This window comes from Balaenoptera musculus, chromosome 2 (assembly GCF_009873245.2).
Source record: "Balaenoptera musculus isolate JJ_BM4_2016_0621 chromosome 2, mBalMus1.pri.v3, whole genome shotgun sequence".
Classification (NCBI taxonomy): domain Eukaryota; kingdom Metazoa; phylum Chordata; class Mammalia; order Artiodactyla; family Balaenopteridae; genus Balaenoptera; species Balaenoptera musculus.
Window position 1 is genome coordinate 122938383 of NC_045786.1, and position 26293 is coordinate 122964675.

At 33.6% G+C, this 26293-nt stretch overlaps 1 protein-coding gene across 2 annotated transcripts in view; it reads right to left on the reverse strand.

Moving 5' to 3' along the window:
* MDGA2 (MAM domain containing glycosylphosphatidylinositol anchor 2) overlaps window positions 1-26293 on the reverse strand; it is an 801291-nt gene that overhangs the window by 51890 nt on the left and 723108 nt on the right. The window lies entirely within an intron of this gene.

The following is a 26293-nucleotide window of genomic DNA, read 5'->3' on the forward strand; positions in this document are numbered from 1 at the left end:
AAATTTGAAATTAATATTAAATTTAAAATTTTAGCATAAAAATTTCTTCTCAACAGTGCTCCTCATTAAACAGGTGAAATAAAGGCCGAGGCTTGAAAAAAGATAGTTAGAACAAATACAGTTAATCAGAATATACTAAAAACTCCTATAACTAAATAAGAAAAAGAATTCAATAGCAAAATGAGCCTAATAGGAACAGGTATTTTATAAATGAGAAAGCCCAAATAACTAATTAAAGTCTCAGCCTCACGGTGAATCAAGGAAGTGAAAATTAAAGCCACAATGTTATTTCCCAGATAAAAGCTTATAAAGATAACCACATTAAGGTTTGTTGCAAATATAAAACAATGAGAATCTTTATACCTGTCAAGAACCTGCAGCAGCAGAGGGTGGATGGGTAAGATTTTAGTCTACTTCCAAGCTAACAAGTTAGCCTGCAACAGTTCATGGGCACAAGCAGAAGAATCCAGACTACTGAGTCAGAGAAAAGGATTCATGACACAGCAGACAGTACAAGCTTTACTTTCAAACTGGTTCCCTTTGCCTCCCAATTCCCACAGGGTGATGCAGAAGTGCCCAATTGGATTTTGCACATGCCTTCTGTTTGTATCACATCTGTAGGACCCTGAGCTTAAGAGACCTTAGTGTTTTATAACTGACAGTACCCAAGCCTGTCTAACCATTGCCCAAGAGGGAGACATTATATTTATTATACTAGATATTAAATGGGCTTTACCTCTGTTCCAGGGGAGGTCTCTATATTCTAAGGATGTTTGCTATGCAAATAACCTTGAAAAGATAGGCTGGAATAAAAAGACAGTGCCTCTGCACATACGTTATGCAAAAAAGCAAGAGACCTACAGAAAACTGTCTTCTAAAAATATAGTCTTTATGAGTATGTAAATTGGTGTAAGTATGGAGAGCATTTGGCAATAAAAACAATATTACAATGAGAACAGATAAACTCGTGTACACAGGAAACAGGAATATTCATGGCATAGAAAACACAGAGAATGATCTAAACATCAGTAAGAGATAGAATTATCAAATTGTATACTCTTCATAAAATATAATTTAAAATATAGCATGAAAAATGAACCTAAGCCATAATACATCACCATGGATGGATTTCACAAAATATTGAGCGAAAATTAATTTTAAAGCAGACATATTATAAAATTTAAGTTCAAAATGTGCATTTTGATAAGGGATGCATAGATCTGTATTAAAGTATACAGAAATGCAGAAAATAGTAAATGCTATGTTTAACATACTGGTCACGTGGATTAGAAGAGCGTCAAGAGGAGAAGGTGCAATTGTGAGGAGATAACAAAGGACTTAACTCTGGTGATTTTTAGTTTTTAGATTGGTAGCAGGTATATAAAAATACTTATATTATTTTTGGCTATGCCTGAAATATTTCTCTTTGTTTTTCAAAGAGAGAATTGAAGAATAAGAGACAGGCAACCGTGAGTTTTCTTAAAACGCTTTCTCCCTTGAATGTTAAGATTGCGCTCTTGGGCTTCCCTGGTGGCGCAGTGGTTGAGAGTCTGCCTGCTAGTGCAGGGGACGCGGGTTTGAGCCCTGGTCTGGGAGGATCCCACATGCCGCGGAGCAGCTAGGCCCGTGAGCCACAACTACTGAGCCTGCGCGTCTGGAGCCTGTGCTCCGCAACAAGAGAGGCCACGATAGTGAGAGGCCCCCGCACCGCGATGAAAAGTGGCCCCCGCTTGCCGCAACTAGAGAAAGCCCTAGCACAGAAACGAAGACCCAACATAGCAATCAATCAGTCAATTAATCAATCAATCAATAAATAAATCTTTAAAAAAAAAAAAGATTGTGCTCTTGTATTGATTGCTTCCTCCAGCTACATCTGTGGCAACTCACCTGCTTGCCGGGCTGCTTTTCCTTTTCCCGAGTTCTAAATGTTGATAGTCTGGAGTTTTATATTTGGTGTTTTTAATACACTGTGTTAGTGGTTCTCACTTTTAGGCAAGCATGAAAGTCACAGGACAATCTTGTTAAAAACCAAAATTCCAAGTCTTAACCACCAGTATTTCTGCTTCAATGAAGTCTACAGATATAATTTTTCAGTGAGCTTAGAAATACATTTTTTTTTTAAAGCACCTCCTCCTTTACAGGGTAATTTGGAAGCAGGTGCCCCAGAGTCTGTATTTGTTGAGGCATAGCTCAGCCTTGCTAGTTCCACAGCATTAATGCTAGTGGTTTCTTCTCCACCTCTACACTGATTACTCCTGCCACATCTATTAAACCTTACGATGTGCCACTCAGGCACCATGTTAACTGTATTATACCTACTATATTTAATCTACCACAACCCGTAGTAGGTAGGAACTAATACTAGCCCTATTATACAAACTGAGGAAACTGAGGAAGAAGCAAGTTACTGTAACTCTCCTAAGGTTGTCTAGAGAGTAGCAGCTGCAAAATTTGGTTACACCCAGAATGACTCTATCTGGCATCATTTCTTCCTTTGCTTCCCCAGAATTAATTGCTCCCTTAATTGTTTTAACCAGTGTCTTTATATATTTAGTTATAATACACTTAAAAGTACTTTTTTGGCACATAGATTATAAATCAGGAACAATTTCTTATTAATTTTTTTACCTATAGTGTCTGGTCATTAACTAGGTAAAGATGTGACAAGATTAAATTCCAGCACACAGTGTATATTTAACTGACCCAATGAGTGCAGCAGAAAATCTAACTTAGTGATAACTGCATACAGTCACTGAATTTACAAACACTAGTAAAAATGGACCTAAAACCTAATTTGACAGAAAGTACTTTACTCATGCATAGCTGATACTAGACACTACAAAGTTTCTATCAGTTTTGGAGACTAAACATTCTATAAAATAATATAATCCAAATGTCAATTCTTTCAATGTCTTTAGATTTTTAAATTATTATATATGAACTAAAAGCAAACTACTGTTATTTCAGAAGATAAAAACCCACAAGAATATATACATAATAATTTGACATTATACTATTATCTAAAGACATACAAGTTTAATCAAGGTATACTTTTCTGGATGTTAAATATAAGTTTAATACCACTCAGTATTTATAATACATCCCAAGGAGAGACTGGTATTCTGTCGTTATAATGAGATGCTTTACTCAAGTAATTTTAGTTGGCATGTACATTGATGTTGTTACTTATTACAAACTCTGGAGTAGATAACTTCATATGTGTATTAAAAAAGCAATAACTTTGATTCTAAATATTTAACTTAAAGCTATAATGAAAGTATATACTTCAGTAGTTGAGGAATAAGCAATTAAGCACTTCATATTGTATCTCAGTGAGCTGTGCAAAATGTAAAAATGGAAAACTAAATGCAATGTTTGCACATATGCAAAAGAAAATACAATATTAGTCCACTGTTTGGAGGTAATACCACAAAACCCTCAGAGAAAGTGGACCTAAAACATAACTACAGATGACAGTTCCAGAACATACCTGGTAAGCATGTTGATATGAAAACAATGTGTAAAGTATTTCTTATCATTTCTATTTGTAAAAAATTTTCATGTAACTTTTTCTGTTCCTAGGAGATATGCTGCTTTCATATAATTTAGAAGACTATTTTCACTATTTGAAGAAGAAATGAGCCATAATTTTTCTGAATGCTAAGATCTGTAACTTGAAACACACAATATCTGGAAATCCTGACTTCTAGAGAGTGAGGCTCAGAACAGTTTTACAGCATGACATGGAGGAGTATTAGAAAGCTATATTCAATAGCAATTGGAGAAAGTATGGATTTTATAAGCACCAATGTGCTTCTCTTAAAAATCGGATATTCTTTATTCTTCTAAAACTGAATTCTACTTACCTCATTTCTGCTGATGAAATACTAATTCTTGCCAATCCAGGTTAAACTTGATACGTTTAAGATTTGAACTTGATAAATTTAACCCAATCACTTTGTGTACTGGGCACCACCTAGGGAAGTACGTAGGTGGGGCAGGGGCAGAGGAAGCCCATTCCCCAGCTTAAGTGCTCCTGGCGGTGGTGGAGGGGATAACTGTCGCTTGGTTTATCCTGTTTCCTACTGATATTCTCTTGGATTTAGTCAACTTCATCAGGTCTTTCTTGTCCTGTACTAGCATCTTTTGCATTGTTTTTGGAACTGCCTTGGCCGATGGTCAATATTTCTACTCAATCTGCATCTTTCTCAGGCAAATCACAGGTTCTTTTGGTCTAAAAGCTCCATCTCTGCCCTTTTTTAGAGGTTTGAAGAATCCTGTTTCTCCTGTAACACAGTGAAGCAAGACTTGCCAGGCCCCAGTCCCTGAAAATTAGACTCAGTCTATGCTATTGTGATACTCAAGGGCCCCCTCAGGCAGGACCCAGAGCTTCAAGGCAAGTTCTGTAGCCTTCCTGATCTACCGGTGGGGAAGTGGGCCATTTCTTTCTTACTCAAGTGGGTTGTAGGTACCTTTCTCAAGGAATTTCTAGGACTTACGCTACTGTTCTTCTTTCACTTTTACTAAAATATTCCTGATACCTGGGGACTCTGTGTATTTGCATTGGAATATCTTTCTATATTTTTATTCTGAAACTCAACACCTTTTCTCCCTTAACGACCTCCTGCCCACTTCTATGAACTCTTGTTTGATTTAAAGTCTAGGCTTTCAAGGCTATCGTTTGTCCTTAGGTTTTATAAAATCTGTTCAAAGCTCATTTGCTATCTTTTTAATTTTGTACCAGTGTGTGTCTGTGGGTTTGTATTCATGTTCTTGGACCGTAAACCTCAGCTTCCTTTGTTGTGATTTTAAATAATGAGAGAGTAGCTGATAAAAGAGAATTACAAGGATTAAAAAATGCATTTGTTAATATTTCAAATTCCCAACTGTCCTTTGTAATCAACATTTTAACTTACATAGTATATGAATGTCAATCTGCATTTAGCTTTGAATGTCTTGATTGTCATTCCCTATAGTTTTTCTAATTTATATTGCTTATCATAATAGTTACCTGATTAAAAAACAAAACAAAAGAATACAACAACCCTCAGGTAAAGACAGCATTGAGTGGGTCCACAGCTTCAGTGAATCTCTCAGTCTTTCAGGCAGTTTTGAAGTTTTCCATCCTTGCCTACCTTGGTGGGCCACTGCTGTCTGGAGGGATGAAAAGTGGATATGCAGGCAGAGTCTCTGGTAAACATCACTGGTATATAAATGAAAGACCTTGCAAATACATTTCAAGAATTTAAAAAGTGAGAACTAAACATTAGGCACATAGAACAGTCTTCAGTGACAACCAAATGAAATATGCTTGCTCAGTGATCATAGAAATGGAAGAAATACAAGAAGTAGAAGAAAATTAGAGCCTAAAACTTCCTAAATATACTATGTGCCGTGGCTTAAAGTTAAAAATGCAGTTCCAGAAAAATGAAGACAAATATTAGAACAGAACTTTGGATGAAAGGAGGTCCTTTAGTACCCTAAAAAAATTAATGTTTCTGCAGTAGCTAAACATTTAGTAAAGACTAGCATTTCATATAGTCTTAAGTGTTTAGTTCATATTTTTTAATGTGACTTAACTTTACATTCCCAATGGTACTGTTTATAATATATTAGAAGATTTACATGAGAATATTTTAAATAGTTTTATAGTTAATGTTTATTGAGTGACTACTATTGGGTTGGCCAAAAAGTGCCTTCAGTTTTTAGTAAAAATAAAAGACACATTTTTCATTTTCACCTAGAACTTTACTGAACTATGTATTCACCCTTTTGTTCCACTACCTTCCTCCATTTTTCAGGCAACTTCATAATTCCATCTTCCTAAAACTTTTTATCTTTTTGAGCAAAGAACTGTTCCAGATGCCTTTTACAGTCTTCCAGGGAATTGAAATTTTTTCCATTAAGAGAATTTTGTAAAGACTGAAATATATGGAAATCCGAAGGTGCAATGTCTGGTGAATACAGTGGATGAATCAGAACTTCCCAACCAAGCTGTAACAGTTTTTGCCTGGTCATCAAAGAAATGTGCGGTTTTGCGTTATCCTGATGGACGATTATGTGTTTTCTGTTGACTAATTCTGGATACTATTCGTCAAGTGCTGCTTTCAGTTGGCCTAATTGGGCCAACTGGTTGGAATTAATCATTTGGTTTTCCAGAAGGAGTTCATAATAGAGGACTCCCTTCCAATCCCACCATATACACAGTATAACTTTCTTTGAATGAACACTGGCCTTTGGTGTGGTTGGCGGTGGTTCATTTTGCTTGCCCCACTACCTCTTCCATTCCACATTATTGTACAGTATCCACTTTTCATCACCCGTCACAATTTGTTTTAAAAATGGAACGTTTTTGTTGCGTTTAAGTAGAGAATTGCAGTGGAAATACAGTCAAGAAGGTTTTTTTCGCTTAACTTATGTGGGACCCAAACATCAAAGCAATTAACGTAACCAAGCTGGTGTGAAATGGAGCAGGACCCTATGGTCCTTCCCCACCATGTCCTCTGCCTGCCTTTTTTTTTTTTTTAACATCTTTATTGGAGTATAATTGCTTTACAATGATGTGTTAGTTTCTGCTTTATAACAAAGTGAGTCAGTTACACATATACATATATCCCCATATCTCTTCCCTCTTGCGCCTCCCTCCCTCCCGCCCTCCCTATCCCACTCCTCTAGGTGGTCACAGAGCACCGAGCTGATCTCCCTGGGCTATGCGGCTGCTTCCCACTAGCTATCTATTTTACGTTTGGTAGTGTATATATGTCCATGCCACTCTCTCACTCTGTCCCAGCTTACCCTTCCCCCTCTCCCTGTCCTCAAGTCCATTCTCTAGTAGGTCTGTGTCTTTATTCCTGTCTTGCCCCTAAGTTCTTCATGACCATTTTTTTTTTATATTCCATATATATGTGTTAGCATATTTGTTTTTCTCTTTCTGACTTACTTCACTCTGTATGACAGACTCTAGGTCCATCCACCTCACTACAAATAACTCAATTTCATTTCTTTTTATGGTTGAGTAATATTCCATTGTATATATGTGCCACATCTTCTTTATCCATTCATCTGTCAATGGACACTTCAGTTGCTTCCATGTCCTGGCTATTCTAAATAGAGCTGCAATGAACATTGTGGTACATGACTCTTTTTGAATTATGGTTTTCTCAGGGTATATGCCCAGTATTGGGATTGCTGGGTTGTATGGTAGTTCTATTTTTAGTTTTTGAAGGAACCTCCATACTGTTCTCCATAGTGGCTGTATCAATTTACATTCCCACCAACAGTGCAAGAGGGTTCCCTTTTTTCCACACCCTCTCCAGCATTTACTGTTTGTAGATTTTTTGATGATGGCCATTCTGACGCATGTGAGATGATATCTCATTGTAGTTTTGATTTGCATTTCTCTAATGATTAATGATGTTGAGCATTCTTTCATGTGTTTGTTGGCAATCTGTATATCTTCTTTGGAGAAATGTCTATTTAGGTCTTTTGCCCATTTTTGGATTGGGTTGTTTGTTTTTTGATATTGAGCTGCATGAGCTGATTGTAAATTTTGGAGATTAATCCTTTGTCAGTTGCTTCCTTTGCAAATATTTTCTCCCATTCTGAGGGTTGTATTTTCGTCTCTGCTTGCCTTTTGTCTGTGGAAAAACTTTAGCCAAAGAATAAGTTTAATCAGAGAATTGAGAATATGCAGACAGAAAGGAAAACAAAGGAGACCAAATAATAATAGTTCAGTCATTAAGCATAGTCAAGGACCTTTAGTTCCTCCTCAAGGACTATAGATAATATTATGAGCCCTATCCTGTGAGCTGTCCTACTGATACTGAAACCCCCACCAGGTGGAAGAAGTTAACTACATGATGACCAGACTGTAGCCATGACATAAGCTGCCACAATTCCAAGAACTGGCCTCAAGGAAATGGGAATAAACTGACCCTGGAACTGAAGATTAACTGTAGTTAAAACAATCAAGATGATGCTGGTCAGACCACGGATGACCAATTTCAAGATGACTGTCAGAGCTGACTGTGCTGTTTCTGCTTGTAGCACCAACCCTCTGTCTATAAAAGCTCTTGCCCACTGACTGTCAGTGGGGAGAGTCAGCCTTTGGACAGGCATACGCCCTCCCCACTGGTTGCCAGCATCCAAAATAAAACAAACTTTCCTTTCTACCACCCTGGCCTCTTTATTGGCTTTTGAACGGCGAGCAGCCGGATCCCACTTTTGGTTACAGGTGCAAATGATTTTCAACGCTTGATTTGGATATTTTGAGTATGTAGGCTATCTCTTCTATGTAGGTGTAACGTTGATTGTTCTCAATTAATGTCTTGATTTGATCGTTATCAACTTCAGGTGGTCTACCCGACCATGGAGCATTGTCCAGAGAGAAATCTCCAGCACGAAACTTCGCAAACCATTTTTGACAGGTTTGACCAGTCAAGGCACCTTCTCCATACACTGCACAAATCTTTTTTTGCGTTTCGGTTGCGTTTTTACCTTTCTTGAAATAATAAAGCATAATATGCTGAAAATGTTGCTTTTATCTTCCATCTTCAATATTAAAATGGCTACACAAAAATTCACCCATTTTTATAAGTCTTTTTTAAAATGCACTCTGATATGACAGCTGTCACAATACAGTCTAACAAAATTGTTTCGAATGAAGTTAAAGACAACTAAGAGCTACTAGAGCCATCTTTTAGAAAAAAACTGAAGGACCTTTTTGGCCAATTCAATATATACTAGGATGTTCTAAGTATTTTAGTTATTATTTAATTTAAGCACAAACAATTCAATGTGGTAGCTAAATTAACTTTAGCTTGTATTATTATATTTCCACCTATTCTATTATAATGTGTACAATTATTGTTTCCAAAGATAAAAACATCTGATAAAAGTAAAATAATAAAAGTAAAGAGAAAAAGAGTAAATATGGTACCTCAGAAGACATACAGAACAAATTGAGCATTCAAATGAATCTTGCTAATCTTCTTTTCCTGCCCCTTGCATGAACATTTTAGATCCTTTGTAACATACATGGCATTTGAAAGGTAGCTGCTAACACTTAGCTTACGGAATGCTCCAGGAAACATTTTTTTTCTTTTAACTCTGTAGAACATGTTTATCTTGTTATATGAGATAAAATTTTTTTTCCTGTTTTATGAAGTTACTTAATAATAACTTTAATGATGAATTGTAGGCATAATTGTAAACTATATTGAAAAATACAGTTTAAACTCACAATTTGGTAGAATTTAAAACATTTAGTATTTAACAGAGCATAAGGAAATCTTTTGATTTGATACTAAAGTGATCTTTTTCTCAGTTTATAAAGAATAGTTTATTTTTGTCTAAAGGTTAGAATATAAAATTCTAATAACTACAATTCATCACCCAAAGCACTCCTTGATTATGGACATTTTTGATAACGATTCATTTTATACTATGATTACAATAAAACATTTTAAGATTTAAAAATAAAAAAAAATTTGAACATATGAAAAAGTTCCTATCTAAACTTAAACATGTGTTAATGTGTAGTAGAAGTGAATATGGGTGGTTCTAGCTCAGAAAAACTGTCATTTTGGTCATGGTCAGGCTAACATATCTCTACCTGTGGGGAAATGGTCCCATTATGAAGAACATGAATTCTAAAGATACAAATGACAACTCTGTTAAAAATGAAGTATAAGTTTCTTTTAAGGAATATAATATAACACTCATTTTTAAATATAAAAACGTAGATATACTACATTCATATTTCAATGCTATATTTAAATTTCTAGGAACAAATTTGACAACTACAGTGTTCTTTACATAGGAATTAAGAAATTAATCAAAAAGACTGAGCTTACTTAAAGATTCTCTTTAAGTATATATTCTCTTTGAGCATAAATAGTAGTAAATCAGGATCCCTTCAATCCATTGTGACCGCAGGGAACAGGCTGCATAAATGATGACTCCTGTATAGTATGCCGTTTAATTCAACCACCAGACACAAGAAAGGCTGACCCTTTAAAAGTATGTTTGGTTCATCTTCCACAGTTTATGGAACTGCAGTTTGGGATGACAGCTGGTAATACTCAACTAAATTATTTAAGTATTTTTGTCTACTAAGAGAAGTAAAAAATAATAGCTACCAACTTTCTGAGGACTCACTGTTGCCAAGCTTTGTATGAAGGATTTTATATACTATTTTTCATTTAATTTTTATAAAACTCCAATGAGGTTAGAATTATTATATTTATTTCCCCAGTCAAGGAAACTGAGACTTAAAGAACTGATAAACTTTTCTAGGTCACATGGCTGATAAGAAGCAAGAGATGATATAGGAACCCAATATTGCCCAATTTCAAGGCTACCCTCTTAATCACTATTCTTTATTTCCTATTATTTATATTAAATGTGTTGCCTTCACAAGTTTTTCAAACCTATGTGCACTTTATTCACATCCCCTTAGAAAAGTGATAAAGAATTCTTACACTAGGGAAGGCCTAATTATGTTGAACTGAATTACAAAGCAATGGGTGACAGACTAAGCTAATGGATCTACCTTTTGGATGAGGGTTAGTCATACAAAAGGCTTTTGACTCTGTGAGTCCTGACAGTTTAAAAGAATTCAGATTCTGCTTTTGAAGTTTACCCTGGGACTCCAGTGAATGTATGCTCTGGTTGGGCTAAGTTCTGTGCTCATAACTGTTACATAAATCATTAAATGACATGGTATTTTATATTGCCTCAGGAAAGAACTCACCTGTGTTACTGGTGTATCCCCTCAACCATGTATTTATTACTCTCATCTGTTAAAACAACAACATTGAAACCACTCAAGAGACCATGTAAAACAGTAAAAATAATCATTCTTTAGCAGGTAGTGATAAATCACTATAGAAGAAAAACTGGTTTCCTATCAAGTTTGGAAATAACAGTCTAATTATTTTCTTGCCATGCTTGGATCAGCAGGTGAAAGGACACCTCAGCCTAAAGATTAATTCATTACAGATTTCAACCCTAATAAATTGGAATTAAGCAGTTCAAGCTGCATCGTTTTTCATAAGTTAGTTTTTTCAGGATGTTAAATAGATCAATTTTTTAGGGTTTTGATTTTGGCATTTCATCTTGGTATTTCTCTGATATAAAGGGGATCATAATCACATCTTTCCTTTTATGAACAACCCAGTGTACTGCTTTCCATCTCTAAGATATTTTACTACAGCTATGTTCTGGATTTATTACTAATAGCTTTGTATTTTCATCCTACAAATGCCACCTGACCCCTCCATGCCTCATCAACAACTTTCTCTAATCTTTTAATTGAACTCTTTACTACTAGTGAATTTTGATTCTTACCCATCTTATATATTGCCACCAAAGTAACTTAATCTTATTTTCCTGCTCCAATTACCTGAGTGTAATGCTTTTGTTGTATTATTTATAATAACAGCTAACATTACTGAACACTCACTAGGTACTTTGATGAATTATTCAATTAAACTTAGTTGAATCTACAATATCACCATGAATATTTTCTAAGTTTCATTAGAATATGTTGATACCACTTAAATAGTTATCCATTTGGGCAATCAATTTGACACTCATAGGGAGAAGCCTCAGGTTAATATATTTTCATAAACTTTATATAATAGAAACTAATCATATAACAATTTAAATGTATTGATATACTGATACTATCAATTATTGACAATGATAAAAAGTCTTAATCATCCAACTGCTTTCAAATTATAGGCTTAGAAGAAAAAACAATGCTTACCCAAATGTGTAAATAGAGATTAGAATCTCTTACTGCATTTGGGGAAGAAAATCAACAATATTCTCTTTTCATAATAAACACTGCACAGCAACATTGACTGATACATTTATTCATTTATTAAAAAAATCACCTAACTAGATTGGCATTAAAAAACAAAAAAAAGGAGAAACCATGCAGAGTAATCTCTTTTTATATCTGCTAAACTGAAAATGGAAGAGTGAGAGAACAAGATGATGGGAATGTTATATAAAACATATTCAAACACGTTTCAAAGATAATTTCAAACTCTGTGTACATTTTTTTAGAGTTTTAGGAAACTTAGATTTAAAAGTTTCCTGAGATATAAAGCCTTTATCTTTTAGTGAGTTTACGGCCAATGAGATACAATAACTTTTCTTACTAAATAAATAGAGCACTGTCACTAAAGCTACTGCTTCCTAACTCATTCCCAGTACCCTTGCTCTTTAGCAAGAAAACCCAATTTTTAGCTGTGTTACATTTCTGAGTCTCCCTTTAAACAAGATGTGGTTATGTGATTTAATTCTGGCCAATGAGAGGTGAGTAGAGTTGCTGCATGGTGATTCTGGGAAGGCTGGGGCAGACAGTCTAATCAGCCAGTAAGGGTTTTTATTTGTTTTTTGTTTTTTAAGGATTTTATTTTTTTAATGCTTTGCCTTTACTTTTGATCCTGGCCTGTGATTAATTTGTGATGGCTCAAGTTTTAGCAGCTATCTTAGATCCTCAGGTAACCTGGGCATGAAAGACATGCCTACCGACAGTGAAAAAGAAAGATATAACCTTAGGTCTCTGACGATACTATGGAGCACATGTCAACACTGGATTGCTGATGTCTGAAGTGATTCTATGTGAAAGAGAAATAAACATCTATCTCATTTAAGCCCTTATTATTTTGCTCTTTTCAGTTATAAGAAACTATACACAATCTTAATTATTATAGATACTAATAATTTCTTTTCCTATATGTCTTAAAAAAAACAGACTGTTGAGTTTACTCAATGTAAAATTGTAAAATAAATTTTTCCAGACATTTTTAACAGATCGGATTATGGTTGCGTTAATGTTGTCTTCTATTAAAGACTCACTTCGCAAAATTGAAATATAAGATATCAAGGAAAAAATAATAGTATGCTTGTTTCATTTAGCTGTTGCATAACAATGCTGTTTTACAAATAACCAGAAAATCTTAATGGCATAAAACAATAAGCATCTGTTTCTCGCTTGTGCACCTGCAGGTTGGTTCAGTTTCGGCTTATTTAAGCTACGCTTGATTCTACTTGTCACTAGTCATGGATCAAATTCAAGTCAACTCTATGTCTCTTATTCTTCTTGGACCACCAACCTACCGTTTGTCTCATTGATGAGGTCAGATGGTCCTTGAGGGTGAGCTGAAATCATGCAAGACCTCTTAATGCCTAGGCTTACAACTAGCGTCTAACATTTCTGTACATACTCCATAATGACAAAAGGAAATCACATGCCCAAGCCCAATATCTGTGGATACAGGATACATTCTTTCCATGAAGATCATAATTGGGGAGAAATAAATTTTAGATGAACAACAATCTAATATTCTATAATGTGGTATTAGAACTTTGAGTGTATCACACATTTCCAACAGCAAAGTTTTCTTATTAAAGGGAAAATTTTAAATATAGAAGTTCTTGGAGCTTTAAGCTCCAAGATGTATCATACTGTCATATAATTGCATTTTCATATTCCTTTTCATATATGACAATTAAAAGCAATATTTTTAGAAGCTAACATTTACCTTATCTAAAAAATGTCATCGACTATAAATGCTTAGCTAGTTATAGCTCTTTTCTATAACATGAAACTAATTCCAGTTTTAGGGAAGAGGTAATTACTGTAATCATTCTACAAATTTTCATTAGTAAATACTGAAACAGTTATATATCAAGTCTTTTGTTTAAAGAAATGATATATGTGAGCCCCTTCCCCCAAAATGGCAAAAAATAAATTGATAATTGAAGCAATCAATGTCTTATTATAGAATAACATATTTAAATGTTTTTCAGAAAACTCATAATGCGATATCTATCCATATGTGAAACCCATATTTAGGTTATTACTCTTTATTAACATATTTACATGTATTATTAAGCATATAATCTAACATCACTCTAATGAAGTATATCTATGCTTAAATATTATTTTAACTTGATATTATCCTCATACCTATATCCTGTATTCCTGTCATTTTCCAGAAAAATGTCATAATCATCCAAGTATTCTTAGAATATTCCTTTTGAAAATGATCAGAGAAGCAAGCAATGTTATGCAAAGGTATATACTACGGTCATTTGCTTTTTCAATAACAAAAGTCAATTATACCTTATTTTAATGGAAAATGTTGCACAATATCATTGGTTGATTAATTCATTCAAAACCATATACTGACAGCCTATTACTTAAACAAATTAAACAGAATCTTTGTCATCATAGAGCTTAAAAATCTAACCTAGCAACTGCCTCTGAGATACTGTGGGAATTAAAAGACTTAATACATGTAAAACACTCAAAACAATGTGTAACACAAAGCAAGCATTACATAAGTGTTAGCTAATACAACAATAATTACATCTGCTAGTCCTAAGACTAGTATTATTATTACTGATAGGCAATTGGTAAAAAGAGTGCAGTTAGAGAGAGATTAACTTAATTATCACTCAAAAATATATAATCATAAGCTGGGAATTATAACATGATTAACATGGGGATCTGACCTAGTTTGGGGGATTGTAATCATTTTTACCCATTTTCTTTAATTAGACAATTTAGGACTTCCTTGGTGGTTCAGTGGTTAAGAATCTGCCTGCCAATGCAGGGAACACGGGTTCGAGCCCTGGTCCGGGAAGATCCCACATGCCACAGAGCGACTAAGCCTGTGCACCACAACTACTGAGCCTGCGTGCCACAACTACTGAAGCCCAAGTGCCTAGAGCCCATGCTCTGCAACAAAGAGAAGTCACCACAATGAGAAGCCTGCGCACTGCAACAAAGAGTAGCCCCTGCTCGCCCCAACTAGAAAAAGTCCATGCTCAGCAACGAAGGCCCAACGAAGCCAAAAAATAAATAAATTAATTTTTTAAAAAAAGAAAATTTATTGAAATAAATTACAGCTAGATTCTAATTTTAAAGTAAATAAATGAATCCGTAAAATTATTAGAAGTAAACGTTTGCGATTTTGTTTAGATCTTTGAGTGTGCTAGGCTTCTCCAAGACTTAAAATTCAGAAATCATAAGATGGAAAAATTCAATTGTATAAAATTTTTTAAAAATACGCACAATAAAAATAACATAAATGAAAGGATAAGTGCATGAAAGAATATTTCCAAACTTTATGACAGAATTCTTAATATATACAGAAGAGCTTGTATAATCAAAAATAAAAATATTAGCAATTAAAAATAAAATGGATAACTATGGAAAACAATTTGAAGGAGGCAAGAGTATTCAGCATGAGGCTCTGGTAATTTCTCTGGCAAGAAATTGGATTTGGTGATGGTGGTAGAGATGGATAAAGGTGAAAAGATTTGAGGATATTCAAGAAAAAAAACTGGCAGAAATTGGTGATGAACTGGAGAGGAAGAATGAACAGAAGTGTCAAGAATTATTTCCAGTTTATCTCTGGCTTGAACAATGGGATGCATGATAGGACTATTCAGTGTAATGGGGACACTGGAGGAAGACTGGGCTTGAAATAGAATAAGTTAGCAGTTAGGCATGTTTACATTTGAGAGGCAATGAGGCATCCAAGTACAGATTTATCAAGTGGGTAGGTCTAGGGAGGTAACACTAAAACTTTGAGGACATAATTCATGGACATGGCCTTTGGTACTTGACAAATAATGTAAGTTAATGGCAATCACATATTGTTCAGTGGCTCCTTTAAAGAAAAAGAAAATGAAAGTTTGAAAAGAAAGGTTAAAAGCAAATACTTCAGGAAGGAAATAATATATTAAGGTCAGTCAAGTAATTAAGACAAAGGGTGTCAATCACTTTAATTAGACAGATAGCATCAACAAAAATATTGGAAAACAATATAAATTTTAGCACAGATTAAGCGAATGTAGTATTTAATAGTCAGTGCAGTTCTCAATAAAAAGGAAATTAACAGGATTTTTGCTCCTCTCCAGACCTAACCCTGGAGACACCATGAAAGCAACAGGGAGATTAATGAACCTGGGGAGGGGGGTAAATTGCAACCCTAATGGGAAAAGGCCATGTCACAAAGAGGAGACAGGTTGGCACATAATTTTTTTTCTCACCCGCCCCACATCATTGTTATGAGTTGATCTTTGCTCAGGCTTTTCCTGCTGAGAAGCCAAAATTTAATCATACCAGATAAAAGGCTGGGAAGTGGATATACTAGTTGTAGGCAGATTAATAACCTGAGTATTTTCTTTCCTCCTCACTCTTCTTTCCTGGAGAAAAGTGGGAAGAAAAGAAATTTTTCCTGGAGGAAATGACTACAAGATACAGCATTTCCAGCACAGGAGAAAAAGAAGTTTCCCTGAGAGGCAAATGAGTGCCTGTACAACTACAGAATTCTCATTAAACTCTATGGAATATATGAATATCAATTTCTTGCTTTTGGTAATATACTCTGTGTGGGATTTTGGCTTGGAAATGGGCTGGAGGAGGGGTTCATGGAACTTCCCTGTACAATTCTTTGTAACCTCTCACGAATCTATAATTATTTCAAAATAGAAGTTTTTAAAAAATTTTAAATGACTTCATAATGAAAAGTCTTTTAAAGCACTAAAGGATATACATAATGGTGAGGAAAAGTCATACACACAAACACACTTTAACTTGTTATAGTAATATTTAAGAATATATAAAAAAGAAAATATTGGAAGCTGGAAAATCAGATTGACAATATGCTTCTCAATAGCATCAGTGCATAAAAAAAGACAATGGAGCAATATTTTCAAACTGTAAAGGAAAAGAAAATCAAACCTAGTACTAATGTCCAGCTAAATTATCGCATGTATACTCATTCATTTATTCAGCAAATATTTACTGCACTGCAGCTACGTGCCAAACGCAATGAATGACACAATGAATTAAACAGACCCAAATATCTTATTCCATGCCTCTATGCCATTGTAGATGTTGTTTCACCAACCTGTGACTGTCTCTAGTTTTCCCAACCAGTTTAGAAAGCCATGCTTACACCTTTCCTTTCCCTACTGTCCTAGGCTCATTGCTAGAGCTTAAAAATGGTGAGCCGAGCAGGTGGCCAAGGCTGGAGCTTCCTCTGGACCATCTTGGCATGGCAATCTTAACTAAAGAACTATGGCTAACCCTGGGAGTAAACCTAAAAAGAGATAACTGTGGCTTGTGTTGGGAACTTAATCATTCACCACCACGGACAATGTTGCTTGGGCTTGTGGAGGAGTTTTCAGCAGTAACTTCAAAAGGCAAATATACAGATGCTACTATGGTCTAAATCCAGAGTCACTGATGAACCTCCTTCCTTCCACTTCCCCTCTTCATGGGACACATAAGCACGACTTATTATTTGCTCTCACTTTTCCCTTCCTTGTTTTACAAGAAAGGGTTTTATGGAGACCATATACAAGTGTAGAAATAGTATAATGTCTTCAGTTAAATAAATGTTTCTATTTTTTAAGTTAGTTCATATTTTCAACAGTGTAACCAAGATCTCGATTTTGAAAGAGTTTTAACATTTGAATTGTTCTTACTATTTTTTTTTTACTTCTCATTATCCACATAAATGATAATTAGTAGATTTTTAAAATACATCATCATTAATATACCAAAAAAGATTTAATGAGTGCCTTCTATATGTCAGGCGCTTAACCAGACTAAGAGATATACAGTATTCCATTATCTACATACTAGGAATTCATAGTAAAAAAAATTAGCAACAACAATAATGATAATAATCATAATAAAAGAAAACTACCCACCTTTCTCAAAACTATCATTTCAGTTGTGGGAAACAACACTAAACAATAATAAAAATTAAATACATAATATGTCAGAGAGTAGTAAGTGTGATGAGACAAATCAGGAAGGTTGGATAATGAACAAAGGATCTCACAAAAATTATGGTGAAAAGAAAAATTCCACATTATTTAAAATACAATTCCTTAGTCCCTAATCTAGATTTTGCAAAACTAGAGTATACTTATGACCCCATATGAACCTTCCCAGACTTGTGGGGATATGAAGTGCTTTTTTATGGTTTTTCTTCTATTTCAAGTGGGACTTTATATTGTATTTGTCCTTTTATATCTTTATTTAAAAATGATAGCTATAATGTGGCTTGTGTATTACTAACATTTTATTATAAAAACACAAGGACGCTACCTAACAAGATTCATTAAACAGATTTAGAAGAGAAAAGGCATATAATTGAGTTGAAATGTCTTAAAAGCAAAAGGGTCCAGGATGATTAAGGATGGAATACCTAAGTCTGGTTACTTGGTTTTTATTTCTATTTTCATAACTATTAGCTGTTTATATTTGGGCCCATCAGGAAATTTGAGGGCTGCAGTTTCCTCAGTAGTAATATAAGGTGGTCTTTAAAATCTGTTGTAGCACTGAAATTGATGAATATTTGAACATTATGTAATATCTAATTCTGTAGATGAGATGCACTATTAACACTATATCATAATCCACTATTTTTCCTTTCTACTAATAAGTGAGCTGGCTGAATATCTGCTATAAGTGCTTGAAGATTATTAGACTGTGTGACCAAAAACACCAACCATCTGAACTATGGAAGCATTTTAATTTTAAAACAATTTTGAAGCTATGAAAAAGGTTAAAATGCAGAAACATACAGAGAATATATAAACAATTAACCATGTTGTATTTATTAATAAAATGAACTCAATATTTTATCATATTTTGCTTAGATGTCTTTTAAAAAGAGATAAAATTTTACAGATTAATGGAACCCCACAATCCACCTCTTTCCTGATACATTTCCTTTTCCCTCATCTCATGGAGGGACTATACATAGGATGTGCTTTTTTATCTTTTCCTAAATATGGTTTCATACTTTTTCAACATATATTTGAATACATAGAAGTTATGCTGCTTGAAAAAGAAAACACTATTTTCTTCTAAAATACCAAATTTTTGCTATGTTAAAAATAATTTTTATACAACTGAGTTTTTTTTTTTCTCTAAGCAATTGCACCTAAGTGGGCCTGGCATTGTGTTGATGTAGAATGTGTATAATACAAGAGTTACTACAAGTTTCTTCCCACTATTTGTCTATCTTTATTGCTTCATATATGGGCATAATATCCTCATGCTATCAACTAATAATGACTAAGAATCTGCTTTATGTTGAAGGTAGCATTTTAAAGTGGAGAAAACACGCATTTTCTGAAGATTTACACTACTATGTATGGCAATACTTCATTTGCTGCGTTCTCTAAGGCACTGAGAATCCACAGATCTAGTTAAATACACAGATTAATCAGTGCTTCTCTTTTCAGTATAACTTAATTTCCCATTTTTAATAGATTTCACTAGAAAATAAAATTATGGTTTATTTTAATGTCAAGAAATATATTCATTTAATTTTAGTGTTAGGGGAGAGTTGGCCTAGTGTAGCATTTATAGATAAAATTGATGGTTCGTTATGTGCTTTGACTTTTTACTATCTCAAAACAATAAATTTTATTTTGATGCTTCAAAAGTTTTATTTTCTAATCTTGACCAAAATGTCCAATTCTATAGTTGACTTGGGGGAACTTTATTGTGTTTCCAGTCCGAGAAAGTATTTTCCTTCTTCACTTCCATTATAGAGCCACTGTGTCAGATAGCCAATATAATTTACTTATTTTCCAAGGAGACCTAGTTGAACTTATTGTTAGTCTAATATATGTGCCTGTCACGTTATTTGTACTATATGGCATAATGAAATGCTCTTCCCACTCTACCACTAAAAGTTCCTACTCTATCTTGGGTTGTGGTTTTGCTAATTAAGCACTATTTAATTATTTATTATGATAGTTTGGTTTACAAGGAACAGTCTTTTGAAGTTGAAATGATATTAAATACCTTTGTATATAGCAATTTTTTGACTACTGTTGTTTTGCATTCATCTAATTAGAACTGTCAAATCTAGAACACATTATAAAATAATTTTATATTAACTAAAAATAATAAGATTTTAGACGATTTTGAGTCAATTAGCATCACTTTGTAAACAAAGGTGGTTTCAAAATATACATTTGTTAAAAAAAGAAAACTTTATAAAAAGTTTTATAAAAAGAAAAATTTATAAGAGATTTTAAATTTTCTTTGAAATATTTTGTTACATATCACAGCATTGCTATTATTAACACTGGCATTAATAATAAAATTGATAATTTTAAACATTATAATACATAAAATAATATATAGACATCCAGAGCATGTCAGTGAGGCAGACTAAGTACTTTTCTGAGGTTAATACAATTCTCAGATGAGCTACCCAAAACAGAATTATTATTGAGTGTTCAAACATATTAAGAATAGTTGAGAAAATTCATACCTGAGCTATTTATTTTTATCAAATCTTTTTTGATGTCTCTAATATGCAAGTTAATATGTTTCAGTGTTCACATTAGCAAGTTTTCTTTTAAAGAATTAGGGGTCCACAAATAATGAATAGCATATATCATTCTTAAAACATCCATAAACTCATAAGATGAAACTTGACTAAAAACTGCACTCAAGTGAGTTCTCCTTCAATACATCCAACTTCAGGGTCTCAACATCCTTGCTTTTTAGACAATTCACACTTGCGTTCTTGGAAGTCTATATCCTAGTCTCTTAAGTGGTACTACCAGGGTAGACTATGTAGGATCACTGGAAGTAAATGTGAATTTCTGCAGCTGTGAGAAGGCATGGAGAAGTCACAGCTCTATTAAAACAAAATTAATGGAACATGCAGGGACAACCCTATGCAAAACAGATAATCAGAAAAAAATTTCAATCTCCCAGAAGACTCTTCTCTATGCCTAGATGATCATCTTTCATCTCATTTCATTCTCACAAGACCATTGTCTATTAAGTTATTCTGAGATAAGTTGCTAACTAGATGAAAAGTCCAGGATTTCATCTTATCTGGAGTACTCACTTCACACAAGAAGACAAATAAAGATAGAAAAGATTTCAGACGTTCAAAGCAATTCCCAGTGGTGCAGTCTCAAGATTGGGAAAGCTATTTTTGAGCATGTGGGACTTCTTGAAATCTCTGTCAAAATACTAAGTAGTAACCTTTGCATGAACACATATAAAACCATGTCTCATTTTCTCACTTGGCAAAAGTACTCATTATCTTTCAAATTCCATTTTACACTTTTATTTATATTCTTTTGAGATTGCATGCAAACTATCTCATATGTAATTACTGATACCAGTTTGCATCATTATGCATAGGCACACTAAACCACACACAAACTGGAAATAGAAGCAAACGTAAGGAAATCAAAGCAGAGGAGTGCACGATACTTCTGAAACATTAAAATTTATCAAGTTATTATCTGGTTATACAAAATGGTACTAAAATATAGTAAACTACAACTACTTTATTGCCAGTTGCTTTTTTCTAATTTATTTTATCCAAGTATAGTTGATTTACAGTGTTGTGTTAATTCTGCTGTACAGCAAAGTGATTCAGTTATACATATATATACACAAATTATTTTTCATATTCTTTTCCATTATGGTTTATCACAGAATATTTTTTTAATTTTTATTTTTTTAAATTTTTAAAATTTTATATTGGAGTATAGTTGATTAACAATGTTGTGTTAATTTCAGGTGTATAGCAAAGCGATTCAGTTATTTGAAATAAATGGTACAACTTCATAAAAAAATCTTTACTTTTATTTTTAGTATTTTATAAGTAAACTTAAGAAGTAGATCTTTCTGAGGTTATATTTTCAGTATAAAATCAAATGGTATTATTAATATATTCAATCAAATACTGCTGGCCAGAAAGGCAGATCTGGGTAGTAATTTGAGCTCTTCATAAATATTTGGTTCTTTTATTCCTTGCAGTACATAAGGATAACACTTGTTTGCCCTGTTTAACCTCAGATCATGTCATAGGGCTTACTTTGGACAAGGAAATATGAACAGAAGTGACGTGCTCCTTCCAGGAGGAAGATTTTAAAAGCTGGTGCATGTTTCAACATGGTCCCTTCCAAAAAACAATTGATATTGTAACGATTGTTTTGTATCGATATACAGTAGTACTTAACCTAGTAAACCAATATTTGTGGGACACTAGGACACCTAAGGAAAGGATAATACAAAAAATATAGAGGAGACAGTATAAAGGGAAAAAAAATTATATGTTAAGTGAAACTATTCTTATCAAAAATTCTTCTAGAGTTTGTTTGTTACATTTAGGACCTTTTATCGCAGCACCTTATAAAAACATATATGTTCAAATGAGATTCTTTAAGAAGCTGCTATTAAATATAAGAAAACTTCCTATGAATTTTTTATTGTGTCATTTTGTTAAGACATGGATCTTTGAGAATAAATTTCAGCTTAGTGTCTTTAGAACACTAAAAAATGTTGCATAGATATATTGATACATTAAAGTTACTTTACATTATAACAGAAGCTTCCTTCACATTTTATGTTTTAAAATTTCATCATTTTACATTTCTTTGAAAATATTCCATTAAATATGTGCCTAATATTCATCTCAGTAACTTCATTTTTCTCTCAATATAAACAATAATATTCAAGAATATTTTATTAACATATAAAATGAGAAAACCAATATTAACATGTTTTGACATAAGATCTTGTAAAGACAACAAGCACTTAAGCAGTGAACATTTTCTTCATCTCTGCCTTCTTGCTCCCTTTTTTCCCCAACCTACACTTAATCATCAAATCCTTCTGATTTTGCCACATAAATTTGTCTCCAATTACCAGTGTAGCAGCACTGATTCAGGTCATTATATTTCACTTGAAATAAAACAACAGCTTTTACTCTATGCTGTCCCTTATTTTGTACCATGATAGTGATTACTTGATTCCTCTGTTTTGGCTCTGTATGTGTCTTCCCACTTCTCTCAAGGTAAAGTCCAATTTCTTTGGACTAGTTCACATGGCCCTTCATGATCTCAGTCCCTCGTATCTCCACTTTGATCTCTTCCTTCTCTCCTGAACTATGATTCAGGAAAGGTCCAGATATACTGCATTATTTTCAGTTCTCCAAATGTTATCAAGCTGGCTTTGTATCCAGGCACTTGTTAATTTCATCCAAGTCCCTTGATCTGGGCAACTTCTCTTCACCCCTCTGGTATCAGTTTGCTAATACTTCTTCCATCAGCATTCCTCACCTCCCAAAGTCATCTTAGGTTCCCCTCCAATGTTTTCACATAATACCTTATATCCACACTTATTATAATACTTATCAAACTATATTGTAGTTTGATATCTGCTTGGTTGCCTATCTCCTTGTTTGTTTTAAACTCTCTGAAGACAAGAACTATCCTCTCACCCTTCCATCCTCACTCTTTTGGCAACTCAAATGCTTGACATAGTCTTTCATCTTTAATCTGAACTTAGTACATATTTTGTTGATTACATGAAATAATTCTTCTTTCTTATTAATGACTTATTTATAAATTGACATGAAATATAGAATATAGATTTAAGTATTGTTTTAAAATAAAGCCTAATCCCATTTTGTCTAATCTCATTTATTTAAGGCAAAGCAAATCCCTATTCTTGTATTGGCATTTATAATTTATAAACTTATTTTATTTGTCTGGAGAGGGAGCAGCAAGAGGTGAGTAGACATTACAGCCCTTCATGATAGAGCCCTGTGCCGCCTATCCAATCTCATCTCCAAAAAAACCCCATCTCTCTTTATATTCTAATAATTCATAGAATTACATCTAGTTTTATAGTAGTAAAGTATAAAAGTTAAGAGAGCTTTTAGAATTAGACAAAAAAGGTTAATAATTTAGTTCCCCAGTGACCTCTCTCTCTCTGTAGAGCATGGTTATACAGCTTAAATTCTGTAAGATTATTTCTGCATCTAAACAACAGTGATAATACCAATTTTACAGAATTTTTTGATATTTAATATTATACTTGAATATTTTCCTAATTTACATTTTTTTCTGAAACCAATTATTTTATTTTTTCATTCATCATTAAAAAATTTTAAAAAGATATTAATATCATACCATAATTGAACAGTTTATAAAATTTATAAAATTAAAAGTTGAGGAAAAGATATCCAGAAACAGAAAAGCCTTGTATAAAATATATACATGCATTGTTGGTGGAAAAGCAGATATATTCTCAAATATAGAAGAGATTAAAGGAATAAAAATATAATATTCAAATATGTCGACATAAGTTTATAAATATAGAAGTGTATAATTTAATTAAAATATGAATGGCAACTGAAGTTAATACAAAAAGAGATAGAAAATTTCAACAGAAAATTACTACAAGAGAAATTAGGAAAAAAGGTAGAGTCTATCAGAAGAAGGAGGAGGAGGAGGAGGGGGGAGAAGGAGGAAACAGAAGAAAAATATAAAGATAAAGGCACATGGCTCAGATGGTATTCAGCTGAATTACACTTGCCAGACTCTAAGCCAGATGACTTGAGTTCAAATCCAGCTTAGTCTTTCATTTAATTCTATGATCTTGGATGAGTTACTTAACCCCATGGTTTCTTTAGCCTTAAGATAGAAATAACAATAGTATCTACCTCATTGTGTTGTTTTAAGAGTTAAACATGATGATATACGTAAAGCACCTAGAATAGTGTCAGACTGTATGGTATTGAGATATATATATATATACACACACACACACATCAAGGACAACTTAGCTATTAAAAATAGGTAATGCCTATGACATTCAAACTATTACTTTTACATTTCTACTCAACTTCTTGCTTCCATCTTTTCAGAAATGGTTTCCTTAATTTGAAGTACGCTAAAGCAACTTAAGCACTTTGTGATATTTTGCATTTCTTGTTTGAACTTTTTAAAACAGAATAGAAACTTGGAAAAGCCAGCAATCTATAATCAAGCTATCATACAGCAGTAGTTATTGTATGTAACTTTATTAACATTTTATTGAAATCTGTCATGTTCAACATTTATTATTCAAAGGTAAATATTGTTCCAGCTATTTTAGTTAAAATATTTTAACTGCTGAAAAGTAGTCAGGTTTTTGGTATAGAAATAGTGTAAAAATAAGTATGACTCCATATTTTAAAACAACTTAAGAAACTTACAGAAATACAACTGAAAATGATAAAGCTAAACAAATAGTAATTTATATTTAGAAATGAAAAGAAGCAATAGGAAATAGTTATCAATTCAAGACAACTCTGACATTCATTCTTGAAATCTGACGGTATGTTCACTGAGGAGTTGTGTTTTAATGTAGTCATACTCCTTTGTAAAGCATTGAATTAGCCATCAGAATTACCAAATGCAAGTTTTAGTTTACACATACCACAATTAAGTAACTTTTAATATCTCGTTAATAGGTTTCTTATTAAAAAAAAGCCCTTAGAAATATATACAAATGTAAGCCTAAGGAACTGTGTATATCTTGCCCAGGAGAACTAAAGAAAATATGTGCAGTTGGTTTAGTTCTCAGTCCATGGTATAAATCTTGAAACTCAACAGTGGACTGAGAACAATATTTCAATAATCACTGGTTTTGGAAATGCATCAATCCAGGCATAACTAGAGGATGCACCTCCAGTTGGAACTTAATGGTTACCTATTATAACAGTAAATTTCAAATCCATTCATTCCGCAAATGGTATTGCGCACCATATGCCAAGCTCTGTTCTTAAATCAGTAATTATAATATTGTTTTTCACATTGAGATCATATAGGAATGTTAGAATAAGGAAAAGCCAAAAGATGAAAATGGAATCTGATCTTAGTCTCTTCATTATAGTCCGAAAATATAAAACAGTGGTTCTCAAAGTGTGGTCCCAAACCAACATCACACAGGAAGTTGTTAAAAATACAAATTCTTGGGCCACACCCCAGACCCACTATACCAGACTCTGGGGGTCGGTCACAGCAACTGTTTTAACAAGCCCTATGGATGATTCTGATGCTCACTCAAATTTGAGAACCACTGATATAAGACAAAGAAAACTGTGTTAAGTTTATTAATAGATACAGAACATAAATAGATCATAAATCCATATACAAATTTGCACTCAAACAAGCAACTTGCATGGTGTTAAAGCCTAAAAAAAGAAAATGACTGTTAATCCCAACTCCATTTTTCATTTCAAGTTTTGATCATTTTTTTCCTGAAAAGTAGTTGAAAGAGTGACTATTTTCGGGCTTCCCTGGTGACGCAGTGGTTAAGAATCTGCCTGCCAATGCAGGGGACATGGGTTCGAGCCCTGGTCTGGGAAGATCCCACATTCCATGGAGCAACTAAGCCCGTGAGCCACAACTACTGAGCCTGCGC